Here is a 16079-nt window from a genome sequence, read left to right on the forward strand (position 1 = left end):
AATAGTGTGGCAACCGAGATGGACAATGTCTTTATTTGATGCACATATCTAGTTTTAGTATTGATAGTAATTATGCAAACTGTATGAGATTTGTTTGAGGTGCATCAATCTATGCCTGTGTGTGTTTTCTCATTGTAAAAACTCACCATTATAATGAAAACATATAATTTCATAGAAAATATATACAAAGGCATATGTTATTTTTAATTTCTTCAAAATCTTTGAGGCATGAGATTCAAAAGACAAATATTTAGCACATCATGAAAAACAGGATGAACTATACAGCCCACATTGTCTCAATAATCCAGATTCAGTTTTTTTCTTTAAACATTTCTCTTATGGCTTCACATTTGAATCAATAACAGAAGCCTTCCTATATTTACCATACAATTATTTCACAGCTGGCAATTTGCATTACAGAATCCTTTTACACAATCCTGCTACTATATTCGTACCACGATCAAAATGCTCTCTTCATCTACTTTTTTGAGTCTATTAAACTTAAAACTGGGCAGTGAATATGTCTGATGAAATTACAGTAATTCTTACACAGACCATGAGCGTAGCCCTCCTTGGTCGAACGTGGGGATGACCGCCCCTTCAAAAGATGGCCTGAACCTTCAAAAATCAAGCCTGATTACCCATCTCTAGGACACTAAGAAGCACCCAACTTCAAAAGGAGCAGAGACAATCACGGGTGGGGTGGTGTGGCATGGGGGCGAGGGGGTGTGTTCAGAAACCTCAGCCCTGTGCTGTGGCGGTTTGGGCCAGACTGAACGGTCTCAGCCAGGGGGCCGGGGCTATTAAAAGATAAATGTATTTCTCTGTTCCATTATTCATGATGTGAGGAGGTGGGGAGGGAGCAGGGAGCCAGAGGCTTAGCACAGCAGTGGATCCCTTCTTGGCCTCGTCAGGGCCAAGGCCCCCACTGCACCCGCTGCACCCACACCCTGATGCAAGAGAGGGTGAGTGGGGTGGGGGAGTTCTGGCGACAGCTGTGGGGTGAGAGGGAGATAGAGAGATAATGCAACAGTATGTATTCCTACACACAAATGTCATTATTTCATGTGATTGTAAAAACAAATGTAACAACTGCGTTTAATTCAAATTTGTAGCAACTACATACAGTATTGATACATTATGGCATTATCAATTTTTTTTTTAAATTAATATCTAAAATCTGATTAATTTGTGTTTTTACTTTAGTTTGTGCTGTAGAAGTGTTTTAACTCATACACACACACACACACACACACACACACACACACACACACACACACACACACACATATATCAGAAACTTGGAAGGAGCATCAGACTGTGGTTCTGAATAACCTCTCAGCTCCTGATTAAGTAAAGGGTTTGGGCAAATACTTTGGAGACATATTGGACTTCTACACTGGAGTGAATGGGAAAACAAGCTTTTGTCTAACTCGTCTCTGATCTGCAAGAAAAGCAGATTAGGATGACCCCAGTGTCACTCATTTGGAGATGAGACACTGTCGAGAAAAGCCAAACCCACTGGAGAGAATGTCAAACAGCAGTAACAGCTAAGCCTCCTGTATTTGCAGCTGCATGCATTTATTCAATGTTTTTTCTCTTATATGGCCAAAGACAAGCATGTTACAACTATATTTTTTTTTCTTGATGTGGATAATTTAGATTTTTCTAATTGAAGCAAGACAAAATATAGGAAAGCAATTCTAAAATGTCAGAATTATATATATATGAAATGTACAACATAATGCTATTTTTTGAGGATAATATTGTCATTAAATCTAAGTGATAAAAGCAATGGTTACATTGCATACAATGAAAATATTTATCTCACATGCCTCATGATGGGCGAAACTACCTGTTCATGTTTTAATCAAATGCTTTCCAAATTGTTTCATAATTACCTATAATTGAACACACACTGTGCAATTTTGCTGTTTTATGCCAGTATCTACTTTCTGCGTGCTGGCATTGTTTGTCTCAACAATGGCAATAACTGTAATCTCAGGTATTCATTTTCAAACATACTTCTGCAAATTATTTGCTAGACAAGATTGCAAATGAAACAAAACATTTGACATGTATTTGTAAAAAATGTATTTACAAAAAATGTTCTCTGTTGTTTCCCTGACCACAAACCAGTCAATTTCATTCAACAGAAGCCTTTTCACAAAGTAGACCAATGTAGTTCCCATGTCCATTAAAAAGTGCTTTCCCTCGTCACAAGTGGTCCCCATTGCTTATATTTACAAATTTGAGATGCATTATACCGGCATAAAATGCACACCAATGCTTAGGAGAAAAGACAAGCTCCATGACAGAGTGGAGGGTGGTCTGAACACATCAGTACTCATGACTCCATGCTGGGATCATTTGTTTCCAGACAAGAGGGCACAAGTGTGGGAAAAAAAAAGAATATAATACGGACGGGAGATGTGGGAAGGGTGGGGAGGGAGTTTGTGATGAAATGTTTGTGTATATGTGTGTGCACTTGGACAGATGAGTGTGTTTTATCTGTCTGTGTACTGTGTTAATGTGGATCACCATTCTTGCTTTGCCACTTAACGCATTCTGGCTTGAATTAGACACAAGAGACAAAAGGCTTCATATTTGTGCTTGCATGTCAAGGATTACTTGTTCCATTGAATGTGTCCCCCCGTTATCTGCTTACCACTGTCTGTGCTCTTTAATCTCTTTCTTGTCTCTACTCAATGGCTTCCTCTCACTGTCTCCCCATCACAAATGTAGCCTTTCTCCCCTTCTATTTTTTAACACTTACAAAACTGAAAAGGCCTTGCCTGGTCTGGGCCACCTGGAAGCACCAGTGAAGCTTTCTCCCAGGCCTGGCTCCCTGCCACTAGCCAGCTGTAGCATTGTGAGTGGCCCATCTCAATTAATTCCATGCATTGCAATTGTTGTCGGGCACTGTTTACAGCCACCTCCTACTCCGCCTGGGTAGCCTCTCCGATTGTCCCGGGGCCTCCCTTGTTTAATACTGTTTTGCAAGTTATTAAGCCCTGGAAGTCCATTAATCACAGTTCACGGGCTGTGTAAGCCCACACAAGGCAGGCAGAGGTGGGGGATGGGGAGGCACACTCGCTGTCCTCAATGGGCTTAGACGGTGGTCCATTCAGATCCCTAACGAGATCATTACCACTAACTAAATACAAACCTGACCCCATGACCCGCTGGGAAATTACGTAGGAGCTCCCTGGTGCAAGACATTAATATACACCCCTTTCCATCTCCACCCCTCCCGTTTTCCTGCAACAGTGCGTAAACGTTCACCCCCAAAGTCTCCCAATGCAACCCAACCCTCCTCCTCAACCCCTCCCTCTTGTCCATTCTCACTTTCTTGCCAATAGACAGAAAACTAAACCTGTCATCAAAAGGGCCCTAATCACTGCTGTGGTTGTGGTAAACCAAGCCTGACAGACATTTCACTGAGGCCTCAATGGCCACATCAGTGCCACCTCCCTAGCCAGCCCCCCCCCCCCCCCTTCTTCTTTTTCTCGCTTTCTCTCAGTCCCTCGCTCTCTCTTTTTACCAGGCCTCTGGCCAATGAGCAACAAACACCCGGGGGCTTTTCAGATTACTTGACACACTGTGTCCACTTTTGGGAGGGAGACCACCTGGTAAGCTCATTTTAATACAAAACCAGTTCAGTCTCCTCTCCCTTTTTTTCCTACTCCGCTAATTCCGCCTCTCAAGCCAAGCTACCACCATGAATTCCGTCTAATCCAGTGACCCCCACAGAACATTCCTGGTTTTACACTCCTCGGAAGAGGCTGGATTTGGGCGGATTACATGCTTCCAGTTCTGTTTGGAGTCACCTGTGACTGGAAGTGGAAGGAAGGACCAACGATGACAGTGAAACATAGAAAGAGAGGAGACGGAGAGGGATTCTTTCCTTCTTCTCAACCTTTCACCTTTTATTTCCACTTCTTGAATCATGGGTAGTCTCATCCCTGCTCTCTACCTGTAACTTTCTCATTGTTGAAGGCAGGTTGGATGTCCAAATAGCCACATCATGGTTACTGTGTGGCCCATGCATGGGGGGTGTGGGGGGTTAAGAGGGATGACAGAGCAGGGGTGAAGGATGTGGGTGGAAAGAGAAGTTGGTTGGGGGTTCGCACTGACTTTCACTTTAGCCCCTCAGCTTATGTTAAGATGTTGTCACTTTCACCATCTCAAGTGTTGCCACTTCAGATGCCGGAGCTTAGCTTTTGCAATGGGCTCTAAGGGGGTTGAGGGAGGGAGAGAGAGCAACAGGGAGGAAGTCTGGGAACATTTGTAACAAGCACAACTTTGTCACACTGTCACCTGGCTACTATGGCACCCTCTTTTCAATGTTTCCCAACTTCCTGTCTCCTCTTTGCTCCTTTCGTGTCTCCTTCTCTTTTGATGCCTCTCTTTATCTTTCTCAAGAACTCTTTAAGGCAGCGTTTCCGCCCTGAATTCCTCTGCCATTTTAATGAATTGTATCTCACAGCCTTTTGAGTTTTGCGCGGAAGGCGCTTAATTGTTACGCTCTTTCTTTTTTTCCACAATATCATGGCGGATGCTTAAGCTGTGCGTGCAGTTGTAGATGTGCATATTTTAAATTAGGTGTAATATCCCCCCACTTTAATCCATGATAAGATCTCAATTGTTTCATCATGTGAAATGGAGATGCAGTGACAACCAGGGCTGAATTAAATCTAAATCTTAATTTACCTGGATATTATCCTCCAGTGAAATATAATCACTGACTGAAAAACTGGGCACACCAGCAAATTCTTAATTGACTCTTAATGAGTGTTATGGAACATATTCTTCAGTGTAGATGCAGAGATTAGGGAAAGACAGTTCGTTTACCTTAGAAAAAAGAAGAAAAAACGAGCCAAAACATGAGCATGACCAGACATTCACACATAAATGCACTCATATGTTCAAATTATCCACTCTGGAAAACACAACTATAAATACAAAATTACACACAAAATCTCACCGCATATGCTGGTTGTAGAGTGTCTACCTGGCGCTGCATTGATTGTTCCTCAACACTGACCAATTGTAAGCTCATAATGATGATCTCTGGCATGACAAGTGATTTTAACCTGCCTGTGGGCCGCCCCCGCAACGAGTCACAGATCAGCTGCCGCACGTAAACAAAAACATTAGAAGAGCGTTCCACATTTAAGAGCATGCTAATTACAGTCATTCCCATCTGAAGTACTTTCTGCTGCAATTTGCTCAGATCACCAAACCTCCAATCCCTCTCATGTAAACAAATAAACTCTCACGCAACAAAGAGATAAAGCAAATAATAAAATAGACACTGGCGCTATCGGAACTCGCTGGGGGCACTGTGTTTGAAGTAGGCTTCAAATAGTATCATACTACTCTACAGTGTTGAGTCCTATAGTGTTGTGCACATCCCCAGTGAGGAATAATTACAAGGGTTGTTGTTGATGCGCTCAGGAAAACTAAATAATTTACTTTGTAATATCAGAACGGAGATGAATGCAGTCCCAAGGCAGGGAAATACATTAATAATTGTTTTGCAAAAGAAAATCAAAAATGTGTTTGTATTTTGTACATGTTGACTTGACAAAATAATCCAATTTCTCTCTTGATGTGTTGAAATAAAGAGTGGAGTTCACCTAATTGATCTAAACCCAACAGGTGTCAAAACGACTCAATTCTCCCTTCAGTTTGCTTCTTGATAATGTTTACTTAATTACCAATTCTTACTCAACATCCCTCTATTCTTATTTGGTCTCAACCTTTCACCTCGGCCCATAGGCTCCAGGGTTGATCCACGGCAACAAATATGGGAGTGAATGTCACCGCAGCCCTCTCCAGCCCTCCAGGTGAGTGTGTTTCTCCAGCAGTGGAAGGAAATGAAGCAAAAATGATCGAGTGTTTGTTTTCTGACATTTTGTCTCTCTGCTGCCTCATCAGGGCTGAACCTCGCAGACGTCAAGTGTTAATTTAGGGTTCCTGCCGAGCAGGAGCCTGTCAGTGGCGAGGCTTGGAGAAGGGAGGTGAGCTCTTGCAGAAAATGACCCTTTTGGTCTGATTGTCTTCTGGCCTGCAGACTGGCACTGACAGGAAAAACAAAGACACGGGGAGGGAGAGAGAGAGAGAGAGAGAGAGAGAGGTGGCTGAGTGCTAATGCACCTCGCAGCAATTAGAGAGGCTTACCTGACGGCGTGAGCACAGCACGCAAACACACACACAAAAGGTACAGTCAGTAAAGTACACCCACCCCCCTCCTCTCAAAAAAGCACATACTGCACACTCAGGTAAATACATACACACCAGCTGATCCTTTTGAAAGAACTTATTCGCTCAACCAAACACACACACATAGACACACACTTTGACCATGGCCCATTCCCAGTGGATGGCTTCTCGCCACCTTTTAGCCCAGTGATTAATTGGGCTGAGCTTACGATAGTCCAACCCTTTATTCTGTGAAACTTAAACAAAAAGGACAGGCCTCTCTAAAGATTACAGCCGCACATTAACCACAGAGTGAACCATGAAATTGCTTTTTCCCCTCCTGCAGTGTTGTGACTCTATAGTGGTCACTGACAGTTATGGGGAAGTTGCACAGACATTAGTGTTACATCACTGATAGACAACAAAACATGACATTCAGGTGGAGCTTAGCAGACCAATGCAAATCAGCTGACCAGGTATGGCTATGGCAGTGAGATAATAGGTAATGCTGTTGTTTTATTTGTCATAAGAGTCAAGTTTTTTCCAAGAGAGTCCAGTGCATCAAATTCCCTGTGATAAAGAGGGTTTAGAGGGCTGTCATATTGAAAGGAAAGGTTAACTCCGTAATTATTTCAGTGTGAAAAATAAATAATGTACCCTTTGCCGTTTCCATCATTTCCTAATTCGCTTGGAAATTCATTTTCTTTTCTCTTTTTTTCACTCCACCTAGCCCAATTCAATCACTTGAGTTCATCTGTCTGTGTTATGCAAATCTGAGCGGCTAAGATTGAACCCATTTGAATACCTGGTTCAACTCGTGAGCGGATGGGCTGATAGAAAAGATGAATTATTCTGTTTCAATGTGTCTCCCTTTTTCACCCAGTCGCGCGGTATCAAGGCTACCTTTACATGGTGCTCTCATTTATTTTAGCCCATTGCACAGTGCTGCTCTGGCAGTCAAATGTATGAATAAGGAGGGGGAGTCACTCTCTCTCTCTCTCTCTCTCCCTCTCTCTCATGCTACAGAGAGGCGAGGTCTTTAAGATCATGGACATTAGCAGAGAAGACAAGAGAAGATCATTTTGAAAAACTCACTTCATTTGGAGCTGAGGATTGCCCAAATATCCTCACTGGCATTTGTTTACTAGTAGAAAAGAATGGAAAATATGTTTTTTATCTGTTAATATACAAGAGGTTTGTTGGACTTGGCAGATATGCTTGCTAGCTGCCGTCCTGTCAGTAACTGGTCAGGGGTTTGATTGACAGACAGCCCTGGGCCTAAGGAAGGCTAAAGGTGTCTTGGAGGCATGCAGACATAACACTATTATTCCAACTTATCCCTAGGAATAAGTCCAGGCAGCCAGGGGCACAGCGGGAGGCTAATAGAGGAGCCCCCCTGAAGCTTGATGCATTGTGTCAAGGCCTTGTCTACTTCACGCACATTAAGGATCACATGCCACAATTTCACACTACAGCAGGGGGACCGGCCCCCTTCCCAGCCCCACATTGGCTGGTGATGGATGGTGTTGACAATTACAAGCCGAGTACCAAGTGGAGCAACACAAAGGTCAAGGTTGAAGCTGCCAGTGTGGTCTGGTTAAAAATGGAAGGTCTCCATAGTAGGAAAATTCTGTTTGTACTAAACACTAACTATGCAGTGTGTGACATGGACACAAAGAGCTTTAGTCATTTGAAGCCATGGGTTTTGTCAACAGCCAGCTAACAGTATTTAGCATTCAGGGACTGGACTGCTTAAAATGCCCAAGTGCAAACATAATTATCATTAAATAGTCCCATTTTAAAATGGACATTTGCATGAGGAAATCACCTTGTTCCTATTACAGATAGCAGTGGCCACATCATATTGAGAAGAGGGGAATAAAACAGTTGTTCCCACTGCAGTGTCCTGCAGGAGTGAATTTTTTCAATATAGCACTTCAGGTTGAAGACATTTCTCCTGTCATTTTCCTCCAGTACTTCAGTGTAATTCTTTTTTTTCTCTCTCCCCTCCATTTTTCCCCGGCGACTGCAGTATGTGGCAGTCTGAATTGTGTGTTATTACCCAGCAGGAGACAATATCATTACCACATATTTGCTGTCAAGGGTCTGCAAAGAATGGTGCTGTCTTGGGCCTCAGTGATCTAACAACCTCACACAGGGCTCCAGAATTACCCACTCCTGGCTGGGGGAAGTCAAACACTACCAGTTAACACTACCGTCTTTCTCTCTCCCTCTCTCGTGAAGCTATAGAAGGGGACACACCTCCTCTGCGCCAAACGGAGGATGCTATTCTCCCGCACCTTGATAGAAATATATGTTTGGTTCAAGTGCTGAATGATATGAGACTGCAAGGTAGATGTGGAGGGGCTGTATGTATGACAGTCTGTCATTCTAGATAAAGAGAAAAAGTGTAATCTATGCGATGTATTATTAGTGTCGGATGAGTAGCTCATAATTACCAGCACTTTTATCAAGTTTTTGCTTGATACTACCTTTGAATTCTAAACACTACAGTATATGCAGAAATAAGAGCACAGCATGTCAAACTGTGGTTTCTGAGGTGTATGCAACAAAACAAAAAAATCAAGTTTCTTTTCTGCTTTCCTCTTAACATATCACATTGTGACAGGGAGTTCAGCATTTGAAAGGGTCCATGAAGATATGTCATATAATGTCTGACGAAAATAACTTCAGAATGGACAAACAATCCCTTTCATGAAAACTGCTATTCAGACTTTGTACCAATGTCTTTCTCATAAGATAAATAGAATTGCTATCATTTCCGTTGACAGCGTACAACAAACAGACCCAACAGTTTATGCATACTGAGTGACAAAGCCATCTATTTTCTTTCTGGAAAAACAGGCAATACACACTCTGGCAATTGAACCACAAATGAGGAGTGAAAAATTCAAACTTCCTCTCCTATCCACCATCATTTATACAAGCCATAGAAATATTTGATTGCTCTTGCATATCTCCTCACGCTTAAGGAGGCAGCCAACCAATACGCACCCACATAAATAAAGTCTGGGACTCTATATGAGCCTATCATTTAAGAATCCAAGCGAATCAAGCTCGCAAACAATCAGGAGGGAGAGGAAAAGAAACTCTGTGAGAGCTTCTTCTTTCAGTGCTTTGAAGGTGTAAACAGAGACTCTTATTTAAGGTAAGATGTGGCTGTACATCCTTGATACACCGCTGCACTGAAACAAGACAAGAGGGGCCAGCTCTTGAGGAAGACACATTCATATTCATGAATTCAAGATCTATAGTGGTAAATTATGAGCATGCAGCTCAGAACATTTAAAACTTGCATACCATAGAGTATTTATGCTACAAAGAATATATGTTATATTGTACATTGCTGGAGTGTACACTATAGGCAAGGTGATATTTCTCAATTAAATTCAATGATTCAATGCAGATAGAATAGGGAAATGTTACCAAGAAAGATAAAAACAAGGCACATAAGGTCAAGCTAAGAGTTGAACTTGGCATGTTAACACAGCGGAAGGAAGGAAGGATTTTAATCAGCAGTACAGTTACATTCACTTTATTCAAAGGTGGACCGCATTGTAAGCTTAATACAATTGAGTATTTAATTAATGTGATGTTCCTGCATTCACCATTCAGCAAGTGATAACCAAGATCACGCTTCAGTCAGATATGGTATCTGACATGATATTAAATTCGAACAGTTACACCTTACAAACAGAGAGCACTCAAAGACATCAGCTGATAGAATGAAATGATAACGTTTAGAAATCGTTGGCACTAAATTAACCTGATTCTAATAGGATTTGAGGTAGATAACATGGAAAATTACTGTTTTCTTTTCAAGGCAATATACAAAATGGAAGCGCTACAAATTGATTTCTATTTCCTACCTCGATGCCCCCCCCCACCAATTTTCATAATTTCAGATGAGGCGATATGGCATTAATATTCCCTATCTTATCTTGTCGCATCCTGAAATTGTTGGAGAGGATATGATTAGCTGAACAATAGCATGAGAAATGCACTTTATGAAGGCTATCCAGGTTTTTTATGACAAAGAGAGTGAAGAGGTGGAGAATGGGCCAGGAAGCAGACACCATGGCAGTCAAATGCCCTCGTTTCTGGATCTTGATTTGTCACAGCAGGCATTTAGAAGAGCCCCGGGCTTGACGATACATGCATGTCCACCGGTGTTGGCCATTCAAACATGATTAGCATTTTAGTATTGTTTATAAGCCATTTAGGAAGCAGGAAGACAACCCCGAGCCAATGGTGCAAGGAGGGCTCCAAAGCACAGTGTTTTGGACTGGTTAAATGCACCATTAAGCCTTTTAAAATGAGCTCCACCCGTCAGAGACTAAAAACAAACGTGGCTTTCTGGCTATCAATGGGCACCACTTAGAGGAAACAATGCCCTGTTGAGGCCCACCAGTTTCCTCATCAATGAACATCAAAGATGAATGAGCCCTGGCTGACAGCTTTGTTTTGACTCTGATACCCACAAAGCCCTGCTCAATATCATCCTGGTCCTGCTCCTCTGGGCTGCCCTAACAGGTGCGACCCCTCTTCTCAATGCACCGTTTGACAAGACCACGGATGGGCAGGGGTGGCGGGGGACTTTGGTCCACATCCGCCTTAATCGTTCCCACTATAAAAACACTTTGAAAAACAAACGTTTGTTTGGCCAAAGTCAAAGCCCTGGAGCCTGAGGCTCATCCGTCTGTCTGCCCAGGCTTTCTCCCCTTTATTCCTGCCTGTTTTTTTGTCAGAGCTTCAACTCTTCCCCCACTCATTTGGAAAGGACATTAAACAAGACCCGAGAGGATCTGATTCACAGCCATTTCCCACAAGAGGAATACATACAGTTACAACAGCCAATTGTTTGGATTATGATAACAGCGTCTGAAGAAGCAGGAGTCGGAAAGGAAGGGGTGGGGGGCGCAGAGCAAAACATTCTTTAAAGGAAAAGAAACCACCAGAATCAAAAGACCCAGAGCGCGGATCAAACCCGATTATCATTCCAGTTAATTTTTAGATGGGGAGCATTTTAAGCAGTTTAATTTCTGAGCTCCCCTTTTTTCTGCAATGAGAACTGTGCGTTTTTCTTCCAGTGATAGGCTCCGAATACTTCATGGGGAGATTAGAGCTCCTCCACTCAGGGATATAGAAAGGCCTTCAGCCTGGCAGAGAGAGAGAGGGAGAGCCAATGTTGAGCATTTTAATCTAGAGTCACACAGATAAGATGCAATGGCAGATCAATATGTGCTCTATGGTGGCAGCTCCCTGCGAACTTGTCTCTCTGCCTGTGCAATGAGAAGCCTTTACCCTCTGTGTCCCATGGCTTCATTTCTCCACAGACCAGCTATCTGTATATTGACTGTCTCTCAGTGACATCTCACACCGGGGCATGTTTAACCCCAGACACCAATGTAAAACAGACAGTGAATATCTAAATAGGATCGCCTGTGAAATTGTCTGAAATAAATCTCTCTAGGAATCACCCAGTTTGAATATTTGATATCACATCTGTCCTTGGCTACCTCGGGGGGCGAGGCAGGTATGATAAGGGATATTCACAGAAGTGATTAGATAAAAGAAAGCTAAATTCTTTTTTGATTGCAGGAGATGCCTAGCAATGGTACTTGCACTCTGCCATGTCTGTGCGACTGAAGTAAAGTGTATAGGTAGCATTCAGGATGTCATTTTTACTTAATTGGCTCTCCTTTGCATCAGTGCGGCATTTCAGTATCATCAGGGGCTCTGTCAGTGTTGAGGCATCGTAAAAAAAAAAAGATAAAATGAAAATTCTTCTGTGCTTTTGAGAATCTTTGCGCTGAAAAGTGGGACACCTTGAACTCCTTTAATATGCTGCCAGATAAACTGCTCCCACAGCATGCCATTATGTTTTTAAGTAGACACAAAACTCTCATTCTCACGCACTCATACAGACTACGTTAGCACACACAAGTGGGTTACGACTTCTTTCTTTCATGTCTGTTTGCAGCAGCCCACATCTTTCCGTGTTTACCCCCGTCCTTCACATTTCAGCATCCTGCCTCCGATGATGCATGACATGACTGTGTCCTAAACAGAAACAGATCATTATAGAAAAAAATACAAGGAATTTTCATTTTTGTTTGTTTTCATCCTGGGCAACAGTTCAGATACAGTAAAGGCTTGGAGCCAAACTCAGCTCTGACAATTGACAGCAAAACACTGCAAAAAAAAAGGAAAATGCTTGAACCAAATCTGCATTTGTGAGCACAATACATGTATTGCAAAAGACAACTGCAGTGCTTTGGGTAAAGGACGGCTGCTGCGAGTTGTTTGTGTGTGCGTGCACTCACGAACGCACGCGCATGTGTGAGTGTTTGTATGCCTATGTGTTGTGTGACAGCAGACCTTGCTGAGGAGGACTAGCAATCACTCCATTCAGCATCTGCTGCCACACAGCTCATATTGTCATTCCCCAGTTTAAAGGAACCTTGAGCGGCTTCAAAGATCTTTTCAAAGCCTTAATCCTAATAGGTCGCGGTTTGTTCTGTCACATCAAAAGGGGGAGAGAGGAGGTAGGGGGAATAATGCATCGAGGCTGGCAGAGATTCTTAAGGGCAGAAGATTGGCAGAGGATTTGCAGTGCGGGGAGGACTCAAATCTGAAAAATCGGACACAGAATGCCTGCTGTAATAGATATGAAATAGGTCTTCTCAAAAGCATGAAAGGCTGACATTTCCAGAAAGTTTGTCATGAGAAGTCCCTTTTATTCCCCTTCGTTTATCTGCGTTTGTACTGCCACCTTGTCCATAGTGGAAATTCGCAAGTGTCACTCTAACAGGTTATAGAATAGGATTGGACATTTTAGATTTTTTAGATCCCTTTTTATTGAATGTTTACAATTTCTAGTGAGAGACCAATTGAGCCAGAGCTATGCAGAAAAACTGCCTTCTGCACTGCACTCAACTTTTCTATTTTTGTTCTATATACTCAGCACTTGTTTCCTGACCCTGCGTTATTATAGCCAACTGACTTTTACAAATATCACTGGAGGTGTTTGTGAGATAAGAAAGCTTACTTGATAAACATATATTGCCCTCAGTGTGAAATGCTTCCGTGGCGTGGACGAAGTTCAAATCAAGTCTGCCAAAGAATATAGTGGTTGTGAGACGTGCTAGACCATAAGTGTCACTTGTGTGTTTACTCCTCACCTCTCTGACACTTTATCAGCTCTGAAGGTGTCTCTAATGCATTTCACCTGATCGACTCAGCAGACAAAGAGATCTGGCCCGTGTTTCAACAGTGCACAAGTGTCCAGCTAATTAGGTGCTCATGGGAAACCGCGCATTGATTTTCTGTCAGCGGGTCTGCCTCCCAAAAAGAAACTGAGCTGTTTGTCTTCTTCTAATGATGCACCGTGTGCCACTGATAACAGCGATAAAACAGGCCAGAGTTGTAGCATAAGCAAACCTGGACACACTATACCCGTGGGAACCCATATATAATTTTTCCGTTTAATTGTATGGTTTTTTTTTTTAGAAAATAGCTAGGGAGTGACTAGTTGGAAGTAAACAAAGTTTGTCGGGGATGGAAATGGACTTAGTTGTCTGACAAAAACATACCTTTTCAGCTCTGTCAAGGCGTGAAATCCCTCTTGTGCTTGTTATTTCACACTCCTGTGGCTCCAACTTGGGCCAGCCGTGGCACGGTAAACAAACAAACACACACATACGCACACAGTATACTGAAAAGAGGGGATTTGGACAGAGAAGTTACTAATGACCTCACATTTTTCGGATCCTCACTCTTACACTGAATATGAATCCTAGAATCACACAGAACATTTTTGCAAGCTATTCCCAAACTGTGCATCCCTAGAATAAATCAAGGCATAATCTACTTTTTTTCTGAATTATGAAATAACCAAGGTGGTTATTTCCCCAAAGCAGGAAACATGGCTTTGCTGAGCACACAGCGAACTGTTATGTATAAATAATGGTTTCAGTATCATGCTGTACAGTGTGCCAGCCACCTGCTGATCCAACCACACACAGGTAGAGCCAGCCGGGGTGACACAGGGCTGTAGACATGGGCATTCAATCTGCCAGCAAACTAGTCAGTGAAAGGGATGAACTCCAAGCTTATCAGAGGGGGTCATGGATGTTGGTGGAGGAGGCAGGGATGTTTTGCGCAGCCACCGCAGGGTGACACGGGTCCAAGAATGGGAAAAATTGACAAATCTCAATATAGGAGGTTGGAAGAGCACAACCCTCAAGGAGGTGAAGGAAGCTTCGCTGCCTACCACCCACACTTTACCGGAACATGTCAGAGCCGAATGCTAACACCTTCAGCTTAACTTTGATATCATGAATGCCTGGTTCACTTGCCTTGCAATGGATATCTAGCAGCCACAGTATGATTGGTAATAGGCCTTCGTGGGTCTAAATACAGTATCATGACAAAGAGCAGTGTATACCGTGATTGTGAAATATTGGAGTTTGATAAAGAAATATCACCAGAAAAAAAGAAGATAGAATCCCATGCATGCTACTAGGAGCATGGCACAATGTCTCTCAAGCACTAAACTGTACGGAGGCATTATTTCAGCTCCTTAACTGATCACCGCTGGAAACCATTCTGTATCAGCATTTAAAGGTACAAGACTGTAATTCAGGAGGTAATTTCACATCTTAACAGAATCCAATTAAAAGCATGGACATTTCAATTAAACGTCCTCCTTGCTTGTTGCTAAGGTGTCACTCCATAGGTGAAATTGGAATCAGATTACGGTGAAAACCTGAAGAAGTATTTTTCAGCACAATAAGGATCAAACATTCCTGATAGAGACCCCTGTCATGCATACTGCATGAAAAAAAAATCGCCTTTCTTTGCCAACATTAGTCATTCAATTCTCCTTACTTATTAATTTCACAGCAGATTACCTGAGAAGATACAGAATGCTGTCAGCAAAGAGTTTTAATTAAGTATGGGTTATGCTGCTATGAGTGCCTTATGTGAAACTGCTGCCTTATAATGCTCTTGCTTTAATTACTTCAGAGTGCCCCCTCATTAACCTCTATGGAGATGTGCTCCAAACTACAGTGTGCATTACAAACACCAGATTCTGGAATTGCTTATATCCAAATGCAGAGCTTCATATTTGTAGTGTCTGAAAAGTATGACATAAAGAATTAAGGATGGAAACACAATGTGTTTCCTCATTTTGTGATATAGAAAAAAGGCACACATTTTCAGCATTCCAAAATAAAAGGAAGAGGCTCTACAATTATAAACATTGTGCTTTGAACTTGTTAATTGTGAGATAACCTTGGTGGTTAAGGGCACCATGACGACCCCTGGTGGGAGCTGTCATGTCAAATTACAGGCTCTTGTTTTTGCCGTATTTGTAGAAACGGCTGTTATCAAATGACTCAATAAGGGATTTTCAATATAATACTTTATACAATATACTATAATATAACAGTGAGCCTAAAATGTATTTAATTAATGACATGTATTTAATACAATTGATCAAAATAATATTTTCATGATTGCTCTTCTAAGGGCTAACAAAAAATTGTGAACAAAAAACTAAGAAAGGTTTTTGTATTAGATACTACACGTTTGTGAGCCTGGTTGAGTCAAACAGATTGGTTTTGTTTCATCATTTCATTGCTCCATAGCTCATCTATGTTTAGCAGCTGTGGGTGGTCTCACAGCCAGAAAATTCAGCAGCCCTGTGGACATTTCCCTTTTGATCCTTTTGATCCTGAAGTTTCTGAATGGTCCAATATAGATTTCAAAAAATGCCCAGAGAGTGGGCTCCTATTCACAATATGCGGATGGATAACTGTGCCACTGTCCACCCCAACACCTTA

General features: G+C 42.2%; 1 long non-coding RNA gene across 1 annotated transcript; it reads left to right on the forward strand.

Annotated features, from left to right (window-relative positions):
* The first annotated feature begins 5788 nt into the window (after positions 1-5788).
* On the forward strand, positions 5789-7316 carry LOC118493771. The gene is made up of 3 exons (XR_004895784.1): positions 5789-5852; positions 5944-6026; positions 7234-7316. It is a non-coding gene; the product is annotated as an uncharacterized LOC118493771 (long non-coding RNA).
* Positions 7317-16079: the final 8763 nt, after the last annotated feature.

Source organism: Sander lucioperca, chromosome 18 (assembly GCF_008315115.2).
Source record: "Sander lucioperca isolate FBNREF2018 chromosome 18, SLUC_FBN_1.2, whole genome shotgun sequence".
NCBI lineage: Eukaryota > Metazoa > Chordata > Actinopteri > Perciformes > Percidae > Sander > Sander lucioperca.